Raw genomic sequence first — 15,193 nt, 5'->3', positions numbered from 1 at the left:
ATTAAACCTATTTAAGATCAAGATAAGCACATTCCCCCCACATTCTCATTACTGTAAAGCACTATATATATATATATATTTTTTTTCTTTACTGAAATGTAGCCATTAATATTTTCCACATTTTTCCTAAACTGGGAACAATGAGATGACATTGTTTTAAACACCCATCAATTTAAAAGTGTAAAAGCATTAACAAGTTACTACAACAGACCACAAACCTTAAACTATCGATTATTTAAGCAGCAATAATAAGGACGTGTTAATTATCACTGTAGTAACTGTGATATCATAGAACACACACACACACACATCCCTAAACCTGCCCATCACACACACACACACACACACACACTATCCCTTAACCTGCCCATCACACACACACACACAATCCCTAAACTTGCCCATCACACACACACACACACACACACATCCCTAAACCTGCCCATCACACACACACACACACACACTATCCCTTAACCTGCCCATCACACACACACACACAATCCCTAAACTTGCCCATCACACACACACACACACACACACACCCTATCCCTAAACCTGCCCATCACACACACACACACACACTATCCCTTAACCTGCCCATCACACACACACACACACACACACACACACACACACACACACACACACACACTATCCCTTAACCTGCCCATCACACACACACACACACACACACACTATCCCTTAACCTGCCCATCACACACACACACACACTATCCCTTAACCTGCCCATCACACACACACACACACACACACACACACACACACACACACACACACACACACACACACACACACACACACACACACACACACACACACACACACACACACACACACACTATCCCTTAACCTGCCCATCACACACACACACACACACTATCCCTTAACCTGCCCATCACACACACACACACACACACACACACTATCCCTAAACCTGCCCATCACACACACACACACACTATCCCTTAACCTGCCCATCACACACACACACACACAATCCCTAAACCTGCCCATCACACACACACACACACACACACACTATCCCTTAACCTGCCCATCACACACACACACACACACACACACACACACACACACACACACACACACACACACACACACTATCCCTTAACCTGCCCATCACACACACACACACACACTATCCCTTAACCTGCCCATCACACACACACACACACACACTATCCCTTAACCTGCCCATCACACACACACACACACACACAATCCCTAAACCTGCCCATCTCACACTCACACACACACACACCCTATCCCTAAACCTGCCCATCTCACACACACACACACACACACACACACACACACACACACACACACACACCCTATCCCTAAACCTGCCCATCTCTCTCTCACACACACACACACACACACACTAATATTGAACACTTGCAACTCCGACACTTATTATAGCAACAATTTCTTTCTTTTTTTTTTATCAAACCTCAACATTTTGTCTTTAGATTTAGAATTGAATAAGCTTCAACCACTAATGATCAAATCCAGAAATGCTTTATAGCTGAACAGAAGTCATTTCATTATTGATGATCTTTTCACAGTTATTGAACAAAACTGAAGTGAATTGAAGTTTAGTTGAGTGAATAGGAATGCGGTTAAACACAGATCGACAGGGGATCTGGTCAGACTAAAAGGGTCAGAAAAATAATATTGTTTCTGTTTGAATTTAGATTATTTTTCTGACTCCATTGGCAGATAATTGCGCTTTTTTTTTTTTTTAAGCAAAAACTCACTTAATTTTGATTTATTTCCCCAAAAAACAAGACTTAATATCTTATGTAATTTGACTCATCTAGTAAATGCATCTTGATTTAAGAATTTTTAGATATTTGGACTGAAAACAAGACAAACATACTAAGTAAGAAAAGCATTGTTTGCAGTGTACGAGCTACAGGCTATATCCACAATCCACATTCATTCATTTTAGGAAAAACGTCTGAAAAAGAGTTGCCTCCTTCATTGAGTCTCCTGAGCTGTTAAAGGGCAGTAAAGTTTCCCTCTGAACAAGGCTGGACGCACACTAATGCGAGACCCAGAGATCTCTCAGACGTCACAGCGGCGGCTCGGGAACAACAGGTCGATTTACAACTGCAAACAAACAAGCGGAGGACAGTGTTCTTACCCCATAAACACAGACTTCCTCCTGGCTTTGCCGGATACTTCCACATGAACGCAGAAACGTCCTCCTTTGAGAGAGACGTGCAGGTGGTGTGTGTGTGTGTGTTCGGGTCTTTAACACTCCTCAAGAGTCTGACAGCACTTCCCACTCACATCTGCATCTCTCTCTCTCTCTCTCACACACACACACACACACACTCTCGCTCTCTCTCTCTCTCTCTCTCGCTCTCTCTCTCTCTCACACACACTCTCTCTCTCTCTCTCTCTCTCTCTCACACACTCTCTCTCTCTCTCTCTCTCTCTAAGCTCCGCCCCCGTCTCCAGGTAGGAGTGTCTCGTCTTGTCTTGAGTTTCTGAGTCCTTCACACCCACGCCCATCCATTTAGTTCACTTAATGAGGACATATTTGACTTAGACCTCAGTTTTAGTTTTCTAGAGCTAATAATAATTGCTAACTTTGCGAACACAAACATAAACCCAAACTGAAAAAAAATAAAAAACATTATTTATTATTAACAATACACTATTTGTATGAAATGTTGGTAACACTTTACAATAAGGTTTACATTTTTTTTTTAAACATGAAGTATTGCATTAAATCACACAAACGTACAAAACTTAGATTTAGATAATATTTTTCTTATCTTGATGTGTTTTGCATGAGTGAGCATTTAGAGGTTTTTTTTCACACAGCTTCTATCTCTCTCTCTCTCTCTCTCTCTGTGTGTGTGTGTGTGTGTGTGTAACCAGATGCTTGCGACGGAAGTCACATGTTCAGCTATTCAAACAGATTTCTGTCACACTGTTGTAGATGAGAGCCTAAGCGCGCGCGCACGCACACACACACACACACACACACACACACACACACACACACACACACACACACACACACACACACACACACACACACACACACACACACACACACACACACACACACACACACACACACACACACAAAATCATTATGGTTCTGTGCAGAAATCTATTGAAAAGATGTCTGTCATATTACAACTCAAAAACAAAAATAAATTAAATAAATTGTTCTGCATTAAAAAAAATTAAGCTATACTTTATAGGACCATTACGACGTCTGTGAAAATACAGTAATGTCTCCAAATGTTTTACTTTTGAGTTTATATGATTTTCAATATCAATAATAAATAGTTTCTCATTATTATAATACAGTAATGAAAATCATCCTAGACACAATTAGATTTTTGGATTGTTTAATAAGTGTGATTATCTTTAAATAAAGTAATAAAATAAATGGATAAATAAATACACAAATAAAATTATAAAAGGTATTATTAATACATTTATAAATGAATAAAAATAAAGAAATATTGAGGGATAAAATGTGTGAACAATAAACAGAAAAATGATTTAGGTATTATATATTTTTTAGAGACATTTATTTATTTAATTTAAGGCAGTACAAGTACTAGCACGATGAATAAAAGCTTCCACATAATATACAATATTTATGTATTGTGGTAATGAGAATTTGGTCAATGTGATTTGCTGTCAGAAAAATTATTTCAAAATGCAAAACAATATGGCTATATATACCAGTCGCCTTTTTTGCCTTTAGCTTGCTTAGCTGAGGACATAATTTAATTTAATATTCAACAATAATATTGATATATATATATATATATATATATATATATATATATATATATATATATATATATATATATATAAAAATTACTAAAACTATTAACTAATTTATTATTCAACAATAATATTGATCTGCCTGCATTGACACCATTATATGAGAACTGAGCTGGATATATATATATATATATATATATATATATATATATATTAGGGGCTGTCAAAAGATTAATCACGATTAATCGCATCCAAAATAAAAGTTTGTGTTTACATAATATATATGTGTGTACTGTGTATAATTATTATGTATAAATACACACACATTAATGTATATATTTAAGAAATATTTGCATTTATATACTGTATATACATTTATATAATTTATATGATATATAAATATTATATATAAAAATATAACCAATTTTTCTTAAATATATACATGATTGTGTGTGTTTATATATATATATATATAAATAATTATACACCGTACACACACATATATTATGTAAACACAAACTTTTATTTTGGATGCGATTAATCTTTTGACAGCCCTAATATATATATATATATATATATAGACCTAAATTACTAAAACTATTAACTAATTTAATATTCAACAATAATATTGATCTGCCTGCATTGACACCATTATATGAGAACTGAACTCAGCTGTATATATATATATATATATATATATATATATATATATATATATATATATATATATATATATATATATATATATATATATATATGTATATATATAGACCTAAATTACTAAAACTATTAACTAATTTAATAACTTGTTTTACAACAAAAATGAACCATCACTGAACTTACTTAGCTGGACTATTTTCTTCTAACTTTGTTGAATTATTTTCCTGTTATCTCTGCTTTGAAACAATCTGTACTGTAAAAAGCACTGTATAAATAAAAGTGACTTGACTATAAATCAGCTTAATTTTATTCAGGCAAAACAGTGTAATTGTATTTCTTCTGAAGTTGTGAAAAGGGACCTGCCCGAAATCCAGCCACTGATAGCATTGCGCAGTTAAACACTGTAGATGTGAACATCTGGTATCTATAGCCCTATATACTGCAATCTCACAATCACAATGTAATGACTGAGCCTTTGTCCACACAACGACACACAACAAAACCAGCAGTCAATTATTAATGCGTCCTCTCACCATGTACGCCATCAAGAGCAATACATTTACCAAGTTCTGCACCGTGATAACAGTAACACAATGCTTTATTATCACACAACAGCATCTCAAACACTGCAAAAAATGCTTTTCTTACTTAGTATTTTTGTCTTGTTTCCAGTCCAAATATCTAAAAATTCTTAAATCAAGATGCATTTACTAGATGAGTAAAATTACATAAGATATTAAAGGTTGGGTAGGTCAGAATTGTCTAAAACAACTTTTATTCAAATTTGTTTAAACTGTCTTTATATACCAATACATAATTAAAATGCAAGTACTCTGAAATAGAGAGTATAAAAAACTGAGTGACTCTAGTGTATTTAATCTTCAATAAACACAGCTCATTAATTCCATTCACTCCCGCCTAAAAACGGGCGCACGTGGGCGGAGCCAGTAATAGCAGCGGTAGTCATGGCGAGAGTGACAGTCGCGCAAGCCAATCACTTGTTTCGTCCCGGTAGGAATTAATGAGCCGTGTTTTTTGAAGATTAAATACACTATAGTCACTCAATTTTTATGCTCTCTTTTTCAAAGTACTTACATTTTAATGATGTATTGGTATATAAAGACAGTTTAAGCCAATTTGAAAAAAAGTTATTTAGACAATTCTTACCTACCCTACCTTTAAGTGAGTTTTTGCTAAAAAAAAAGAAGCTAAATTATCTGCCAATGGGGTCAGAAAAATAATCTAAATTCAAACAGAAACAATATTATTTTTCTGACCCCATTGGCAGATAATTTTGCTTTTATTTAAAGCAAAAACTCACTTAATTTAGATTTCCCCAGAAAACAAGACTTAATATCTTATGTAATTTTACTCATCTAGTAAATGCATCTTGATTTAAGAATTTTTAGATATTTGGTCTGAAAACAAGACAAAAATACTAAGTAAGAAAAGCATTTTTTGCAGTGAACACGTGGAGATCATTGGCACTATACGACAAATAAAACCTCTTCTAATTTAGTAAAGTGTGAACGGGGAGGTTTAGTGGCCAACATTAAGGGTGATAATAACTCTAGTTTTGATCTGTTTTACGTTCCACTGACACTTTTGAAGCATTCCTGCGGGCGACTTCTTAAACCTGTAATCTCGTCCCCCCCGCGGCGTCTCAGACCCCCCACGCTTTCTGGAGCCGTCCTGTCAGGGTTACTTAACATTCCCTCAGTTTCGGGTTACAACCCCATTTCAGAATGCGTGAATTTAATGTGTACCAAATAATTGTTTGTATATTTTGCTAGCCAATACAACAGTAGTCTTGGACTCTGTATTGCCACCTATTGGTGTGGATGTAGAGTCACTCTGAATATCATTGCCAATCGACAGTAACAAAGTACATTTACTTAAGTACTGTACTTACCGTAAGTACACTTTTTGAGTATCTGTACTTGAGTATTATTTTTTCTGGAAACTTTTACTTTAACTTCACTACATTTGAAAGACAAAAAAATATCTATGTTGTTGCTATGTTGCTATGCAACAAATTGCTATGTTGTTTTCGTTATTTTATTATTTTAATCAGTATTTTTTGTGTTTTTCTTGTTCTTTTATGTGTATTTATATATGATATATTTGGGTGTAATTGTGATTGTAATTGGTGGGTTTTGTATGTATTGTTTGGACCCCAGGAAGACTAGCTGTCGTCTCGGGGTCAGCTAATGGGGATCCTTTTAAAGGTGCACTTGGTAACATTTTCAACTTAATAAATCCGTTTAGAAATCATTTGGATGGTTAAATAATCTGTTCTGGTGAGAATGGTTACTTTCCCCGCTCCCCCCAGCGTTCCCAGGCGGAAAACCAGCCTTGCAACATTGGGACTAACGTCCCGGTAAGTTGAAAATAGGAAGTCTCGTGAGAAGCGAGAACGAGCGAGAAACACGAACTGCTTTACGGAATACAAAATGTACATGTCAATGTTAAATGATACTGTGTATTATGTATTACCCACCTCGGTAGACATGCTCCACACGATAAAGTTGGTGCGTCTGGGACTCATTTGTTCACCACACCGGCTCCGACCATAACAAAAGCACATGAGCAGCGGTAGAAAGGGGGAGGAGTGCGCCGGCGCGCCGCAAGTGACTTTACGACAGTGATGTGAAAAATATACGCACCGCAGCTGTAGGGGGAGCTCGTTGAGAAAATCAGCAAAGCGGTGGCTAGAGTTACCGAGTGCCGCTTTAAATAAACAAACAAACAAACAAATACAAATATCGTACTTTTTACTCCTCTACATTTCTGTCGAGGTCCTTGAGTAAAGAGTAGTAACGTCAGGGATGAGTTTGGTTGTAAATGAAAGTCTGGTTGGTCAGAACTCGACTGATGTTGGTTTCTGACGTCAACCGATTTTCAACCACAATACAACGTCTGTCCAACGTTGGAGATTAACGTCAATCTGACATTGGATTCTGACGTCAACATGATTTTAATTTTCAACGTTGGGTTTGGTCTTCTATATGTGAATTTTGTCATTGTTTTGGAGCACACTAGCTTATAGATAACCAGGCTAATATATTCATACTAAAAGCCAAACAACTGGGAACAGCCGTTTGTGTGTCCGAAACCATTGTGGACGTTATTGAGTGACTTATTCAATCGAAAGATTCAGAGGCATAAGGGACTGTAAATTGGCTATTACATGCAACAATAATAAAACAATGAATTGACATTTACTTTTATACTTAAGTACTTTTAAAAATGAGTACTTCTGTACTTTTACTTAAGTAAAAATCGGTCTTTACAACTTTTACTTGTAACGGAGTAATATTTGACCAGTAGTATCTGTACTTTTACTCAAGTAAGGAAGTTGTGTACTTTGTCCACCTCTGTTGCCAATGCATGTATTTTTCCTCCCATGATTAAATAATTTGGCAAACATAAATGTCCAATAACGAGAATGTTATTGAGATACAGCGAGCAGTATTAGTCAGGTCATGTGTTCACAAAACTGTAGAATAAAACTGGTATATCATGTGAGTTTATCATTTTAAACCGATTTCTCAAGAGTACAATTTGTTTGTTTATCATTTGATTTTATGGACATCAGAAAGCATGCCTGAGATAACCACATGACCTACTTTATGAGGAAACACAACTCAACCGCAAAAGGATTGGCCTGAATAGGAACGCGACTGCTTCCTTACCTAATCCATCTGGTCATTGCATTTCCCTTCGCAAACAAAGCCGCTTGTTGCATTGTAAAAGAATCATAAAGAAAGCGCACTCAGCGGTTAAGCTTGTTTCAACATAAAATAAAACGTGACCCAGTGGTTTCCCTCAAACAGATTTCATCATTCGTCCGGGAGATGTTTTCAAAGCACAGGTGCACTTTGAAGAAGCCAATGACAGAAGCACTCTAAAGCCTCTTTAGATCAGCGGACAAAACATGGACAGGTGTGCTGTGCTCAAAACTACACCAACAACCCACAACACTGACTGAACACTATGATTACGGGGCTTAGGCTACATTTTTTTCTCCCTCAAATCAGATCTTTTCATGCAGACTGTCCACAATATTAATTGCAAGTGATCAAAAAAACATTTGTGTATCCAGAATAGGGCTGTCACTTTTGTGAAAAAATCCTGTTCGATTTTTGAGACATAAGTGTTCATTGAATCGATTTTCCATGTCTAAAGACGTTTCCATTTTCCAACCAAATATAGGCAAATCCACGGACAACTAACAGGCATTAGGACGAGCGTAAAGAGGGACGCTTGAGATGCGCACAAGTCCTCAATATTTCTGATGATTTATTGGCGTGAAGTTTCGTGCACAATGACAAACAGGAGTGCAACATTCAGGGATTGAAATGAACACCCGCCAATCCGCCAAATGAGGGTAAAAATGAACTTTGGTGGGTAACGCTGTCAAATCACGAGCCAATTTGGCGTGTTTCTATGTTTACTCACTTTGCTGGGGAAGTTTGTGTAGCCAAATCTGCGCGGATTTAGCGCAAATATGCAACTCGTGAGTCATCATGATATATTAAATACAGCGTATTGCGCAGAATCTGCGCATTTCTGGCTTACTTGAACACACACGTCACTAAGCAACAAACAACGGTGCGCTTGCTCACTTGCATTGAAGTAATAGCGAATATTAAAAAGCATTTGGTTAACAGAAAAGACATTTCCAACATCCTACATGTTCTGTGTATTGTATTGATCTGTCCACTAACACAACTTTTTTGGTAAAAAAAAAAGAAAAAAAAAAGGCCTTTAAAATCGATTCCCTATTTTCATTTTCGAATCTTGGGTTGGTTGGTCCGATCGATTGTGCAATCGATTTTCGAACGTAAAGTGACAGCCCTAATCCAGACATAACCAGCTATGGCTTGCTTGCTTTAGTAAGCGCCCCACAGAGTCGCGGTGCAGAGCTCCTCCATCCACAGGGAAATGCACAAGTCTTTGGACATACCGTTTGAACACCGTATGAATACTTCTGGCATTTCTATCACCAGCTTTGACGTTATCGTTGTGTGTTGCGTTAAAGGAGAACTCCGGGCAATTTTTAAGTTAATCTTGATCGTTATATCTTTGTGAGTTCTGTCTATAGAAAAAACCCGAACCGGATTGGTGTTTGCAACACGGAGCCGCTACCGCTAATGCCCAGAGCTCACTCAGCTAACGGCAGTTATGGGGCATATTCATAAAGAGTGTTTCTGTGCCTCTTAACAGACACAACATGCAATTAAAATGTCTGTCCAACATGAACAGGGTCCTTACATGACAACAAGATGCGTTTAGCAACTTAGCCATTGTTTAAATTCACCTAAATAGTGTTTGAGACGGCTAGCTGTAGTCTCGCGCTGAAGTCCCGTTGTAGCCGGAGAAAGGTAAATAGAAGTGTGTGCAGGTGGAGGAGCGTCGTGTGTGTGAAGAGTGTGTGGAGGAGCGTCGTGTGTGTGAAGAGTGATGATCGGAGTTGCTCACAAATGAAGAAGAAATGGTTCGTAACGTAACTATGGAGAATAAAGAAGATTTTGAACACATGGAAGAGATGGTCGTCCTTATTTATTCGAACCCGAGTATACAGACGAAGAACTAGCCTCACACTCTTCAGTCAACAATACCTTTCTCCGGCTACAACGGGACTTCAGCGCGAGACTACAGCTAGCCGTCTCAAACACTATTTAGGTGAGTTTAAACAATGGCTAAGTTGCTAAACGCATCTTGTTGTCATGTAAGGACCCTGTTCATGTTGGACAGACATTTTAATTGCATGTTGTGTCTGTTAAGAGGCACAGAAACACTCTTTATGAATATGCCTCATAACTGCCGTTAGCTGAGTGAGCTCTGGGCATTAGCGGTAGCAGCTCCGTGTTGCAAACACCAATCCGGTTCGGGTTTTTCTTCTATAGACAGAACTCACAAAGGTATAACGATCAAGATTAACTTAAAAATTTCCTTTAAGAGTGCTGCAAAAGACAATTTGAAATCCAATTTGAACAGCCAGAGTGTCCAGATTGAGTCACATCTGTAAAAATCTGATTGAAATCGCATTTAAAACTACTTCCATATGTGCATTGAATCAGTTGTAAAAAAAAAAATCCAATTTCATGTGTGTTTTTTTTTTTTTTTTTTTGCTGTCAAGACCATCTGGATGAACATGGCCTTACTAACTACACCCAAAAAACAACAACTATTTTTTGTGTCTCATGGAAGAAAGAAAGTCATACAGGTTTGGAACAACATAATGGTGAGATTTTCTTGTTTGCGTGAACTATTCCCTTAACTGCACATATATGGCTTCGATAACCATTTTTGGAAAGGCTATGAACATGTATCTTTCTTATTACAAATATCTGACAAAGCTCTTCAAGAGAGAGACGCTCTTCAAGTGAAACATTTGTGTTTAACAAAACAATCTGACCTTGACAGAAGGATACAAAAAAAAGAAAAGAAAAGAAAAGAAAGCAGCCCATAATCTGAACAGGCATGCCAACATTGTGTGAACAGGTTGTGGTTTTAAATGGTATGAGCGGTCTTGTGGTGTACGGTCTTCTGTCTTTTTCTTTCACATAATGAAGAAAGAGGAAGGAACGAAGAAAAACATCTATATATATATATATGGGGAATTTAGGGTGATTGCATGGGAAACTTTTTGCCATTGAGATGGGAAAAAAATGCGCCTTGGAAAATGTGTCCCAACCAAACTGAATTCACTCATACATATATACGCATATACTGTATTTATATGTATACATACTTACGTGCGTACACACACACACATACACACACACACTACTGTGCAAAAGGCACGTTAAAATAGTTTTAAGCCAGTTATTTATATATTTTGCTGTAGTGTGTCAGTAGGAGATATCATTTACATTTTTAAACAATCCTTTTGCCATTAATTGTAATTATAGTGAGATTTTTGTATAAATAAGGAGTCTGACAACAGCCGGTGCTCCACACAGAGATCTGATCTCACCACCATCAAGTCCATCAAATGCACAAAAATACTTAAAAAAAAAAAAAAAGAAAAGTTTTTAATACATTTTATTAAACTTTTTACTTGAGTCATTTATTTAAATGTGCCTTTAAAATGGCAATGCAAGTTTTTCAAAATCAAGGTGAATATATTTATAATGCATTTATAATAACTTGGCACATGTGTTTTAATACACACACTCTTGACCCAGAGTGTATTTTTGTGCATATTATAGCATCTCATCTTAAGCTTTAACGTCAGAACTGGAATCAATTTTCTTTTGAAGCAAAGAAAAATATACAGAAAAGCAAAATCCAAAATGGTTTGGAACAATCTTTCAGTCAGGAGGAAACTTATGATGCTTTAAAATGCAATCTTGTTTAGTAACAGTGATTTATACACACATGCATATAAAGCTTCTCCACAAGATGCAATGCTCAGCTTTGGCATCAAGTGCAGGATGAAGTGAACGCAGAAACAAACCAAGGTAGCACTGCTTGACTGTTGTTTATAGGCGGCGCGGTTAAATATAGCCCAACTCTGTCATTACGGTCACCACATGATGACAGAGCTCTTTGTCATTTGCTGGGATTTGTGTGCAGTGCAACTTACACTTCTCATTTTGCAGTTAAACTCCAATAACTCAGTAAAGAAAAGCCCTAAATCACATTGTCAACAATAAAAGTGTTCTCCTTTCTCCTTAGGGTAAAGACAATACAAAACGGCTTGAGTTTCAGGTCTATTTTAAACGCACACTCAAAGCTAATTATATTCAACAACATCTAAGAGTTTGTAGAAATATTCATCTTTCAATAGAAGTTAAGCTTGCACTAAAACACTCAGAACCACAAAAGTCTATAATACCCAGATAATACAAACTCAATCTGAACTTTCATGCCACTATTTAGTTTATTTCCTCAAACCAAAGTTGAAAAACAAACTGTAGTTACACATTTATAACTGATGATTTTGTCAGATTCACAGTGAGATTGAAAGAATATCGAGTCATTTTCTCTGTAAAAGAATAAATGATTATGTTCACCTGCTGCTCATTTAATTGCTGATGATTTTTTGGCCTTAATAACTTTTTCTCCTGATTAACTGTATCTTGGCAGATATTTTACACGTGACCAAAGTTGCATCTGAACGGTAAACCAGAATCTAAATGGACTTCTATCCGGTCTTTGATAGTTTTAGGGATGAACAATATATCTGTACAATATCGGTCAAAACGGGAGATTTTTTTCCAGTTTTGTGAATGCTTATTTCTACATTTAAATGACCTTTGCTTCTACTTAAATATAATATTTAAAAAGAAATCTGCTATCTTTGGCAAATCTCAAGATGAATATTTTCATTCTGCACATTACAATGTTGTGAAGCATGAATTTACTTTAAAATTAGTTAATTTAGTTTTTTTTTTGTGTAAATTTATATAGACAAATTTAAATAATTTTACTATTTACTGTTAATCTGCCATAAAGGGAATATTTACATTATCAACCAGAATTATCCCTGTTTGACACTTCACATTTTATGGTTTATCGTTTTAATAAAGTTTCTACTTAGTTTTTTTTTTATCAGTTATGTGCATAAGAATTTGACGTCACAAACTACCTTGTAACCAATCAGATCAAGGTGTGATCGTCAACGAGCTGGAGTGAGTGAGTGGAGGCGGGGCTAATTTGCATATTCATAGAATCGCATACTAAATGAGGCAAGGGAGAGTTACATTCAAACTATGAAGACATTTTTTTCAAGGAAAACAATTTTAAACGTGTAATTTTGGTGATCAAAGATGAGTGTTAAGGCATACAATTATTGCCAGTTTTTTCTGTAAAAATAAAAATGTTAAATCTCATCTGACTAACATCCATATATCTCATGTTGCTACACTTATGGCGCTTTTCCATTACCAGTACCAGCTCGACTCGACTCAGCTCGTCTCAGCTCGTCTCGTCTCGGCTCGCGTTTCGCTCCGTTTTCCATTGCATAGTACTTCCACAATAGTACCTGGTGGTCGTCATAGCGACGCGACATACACCCGCTACCCACACACACAGGACAATGGAGGAAATCGAGTGTATGCTGTTTTACATAATATTAGTAATGGGTATATCACGCAATCTCTGGCAAAACTATTTAAAAATGCCGCTGTTATTCAGGATACTCCGTCTGGCGGGTGCAATGATGGCGCAGTGAATAGTGACGATTCTCGCTGACCAATCAGCAGTCTCCCGTGTGTCACGTCACGTTTTAGTATCGCCTCAGCTCGCCTCGGCTCGCTTAGAACCTCGCCGGAGGTGATACGAAAAAAAGTACCTGGAAGCAGGTACTGGTACAACTTTTACAGAGTGGAAAACCAAACAGAGGCGAGTCGAGTCGAGGTGAGGCGAGCCAAGGCGAGCTGGTACTGTGCAGTGGAAAAGCGCCATTAGTGTCCATACACACTACCATTCATATGGGTCATTACATTTTTAGTTTGTTGTTGTTTTTAGAAATAAATTAATCATTTTATTAAGTAAAAGTGCATTAAATTGATCAAACGTGACATTAAAGAAATTTATTTCAAATAAATGTTCGTTATCTATTCGTTTTTTTTTTTTTGCATACTCAAAGAATGCTAAAAATAAAAATACATCTAGGTTTTCATAAAAACATAAGCAGCAAATAGTTCGCTGATGTCCAAGCCTGGGCCAATCTATAGTCTGTTTGCTGGTTTTAGGTATTTTTAAGGTTTGGAGACCAGCTGGCCAACCAGATAACACCAGCTTGGCCGTGCTGGGAGACCAGCTAAGACCAGCAAATCCCTGACCACAAGTATGAGAAATGACAACATATGCTTGTCTTGTTAAAAACAACGAGCTATCTGGAGTTCTCTGGGCCTGTAAGACCGTAAAACAGCGTTAAGCACTTCAAGGTCACGTCTCCAGCGAGAGGTACAGCATTTGGAGGTGCGGTTTTGGGTGGGCCGGTTGTTTTTCTTTTCTGTCAGAAAGGCTTTCAAAAGCTCAGGAAGAGGGGTATGAACAAAATCACCTGTCATGAGCCTGAGGGGTCATGTGGCACAAGAAACAAAGGGACTCATCTTTCAAAGCCCCCCAGCTCTGTCTGACAGATATCCAAACACAAGAGAACAATGACGCTTTCAAAACATTTCACTTTCATCCTTCATCACCATCTAAGAGCTACAGACATATATATATAAAGATGTTTTTTTTCCATTTCTTAGAAATTAGTCTTGTTATTCATTTGTAGATCCAGATACCCAAAATGTCCTACACATTTCAAAACATTTCCAACAGATGTTACGGAGTTGTAGCCAGCACATCTTCAGTATGAATGAAGCTTTGTCAGGCTTCTGGAACGCTCTAGGTGGCAGAGAGAGGATAATAAAGGCCGGTTTGTGTAAATGACAGTATTTTGGGAGGATTCCAGACGAGGAATCGCTCCTGAGGGCAACAGGTCAACAGGAATTTCAGGATTGAAATCAGTAATGATGCCATGTCATTCAACAAGGACTTACATCCTCAGTCATCGATATTCAAAAGAATGATGTAACATTGCACATAAACTGTGTGCCCAAAAGTCAGTCATATCTAAAAAAAAATATAAAAAAATCAAGTGCCATTTATTTTAAAGGGGTGGTTAATTATGATTTGTCTTTTCTAACTGTAGTTAGTGTGTAATGTTGCTGTTTGATCATAAACAACATCTGCAAAGTTACAACGCTCAAAGTTC

General features: G+C 36.9%; 1 protein-coding gene across 9 annotated transcripts in view; it reads right to left on the bottom strand.

The window, feature by feature from the left end:
- Positions 1 to 15,193, bottom strand: part of rassf7a (Ras association domain family member 7a) — a 64,557-nt gene that overhangs the window by 37,788 nt on the left and 11,576 nt on the right. For 2 of the 9 annotated variants that reach the window (XR_013796634.1, XM_079604665.1), the window contains exon 1: positions 2,192 to 2,508. The exons of 6 other annotated variants lie outside the window; for them this stretch is intronic. The gene's annotated coding sequence lies outside the window, so the exon portion shown is untranslated. Of the gene's footprint in view, positions 1 to 2,191; positions 2,544 to 15,193 lie in introns of those variants that run through there. One more of the 9 variants, XM_079604668.1, reaches the window with a different exon arrangement.

This window comes from Phoxinus phoxinus (assembly GCF_949152265.1).
Source record: "Phoxinus phoxinus genome assembly, chromosome: 25".
Taxonomy (NCBI): domain Eukaryota; kingdom Metazoa; phylum Chordata; class Actinopteri; order Cypriniformes; family Leuciscidae; genus Phoxinus; species Phoxinus phoxinus.
The sequence above is the reverse complement of the archived record's forward strand: the minus strand, read 5'-3'. Positions and strand labels throughout refer to the sequence as shown.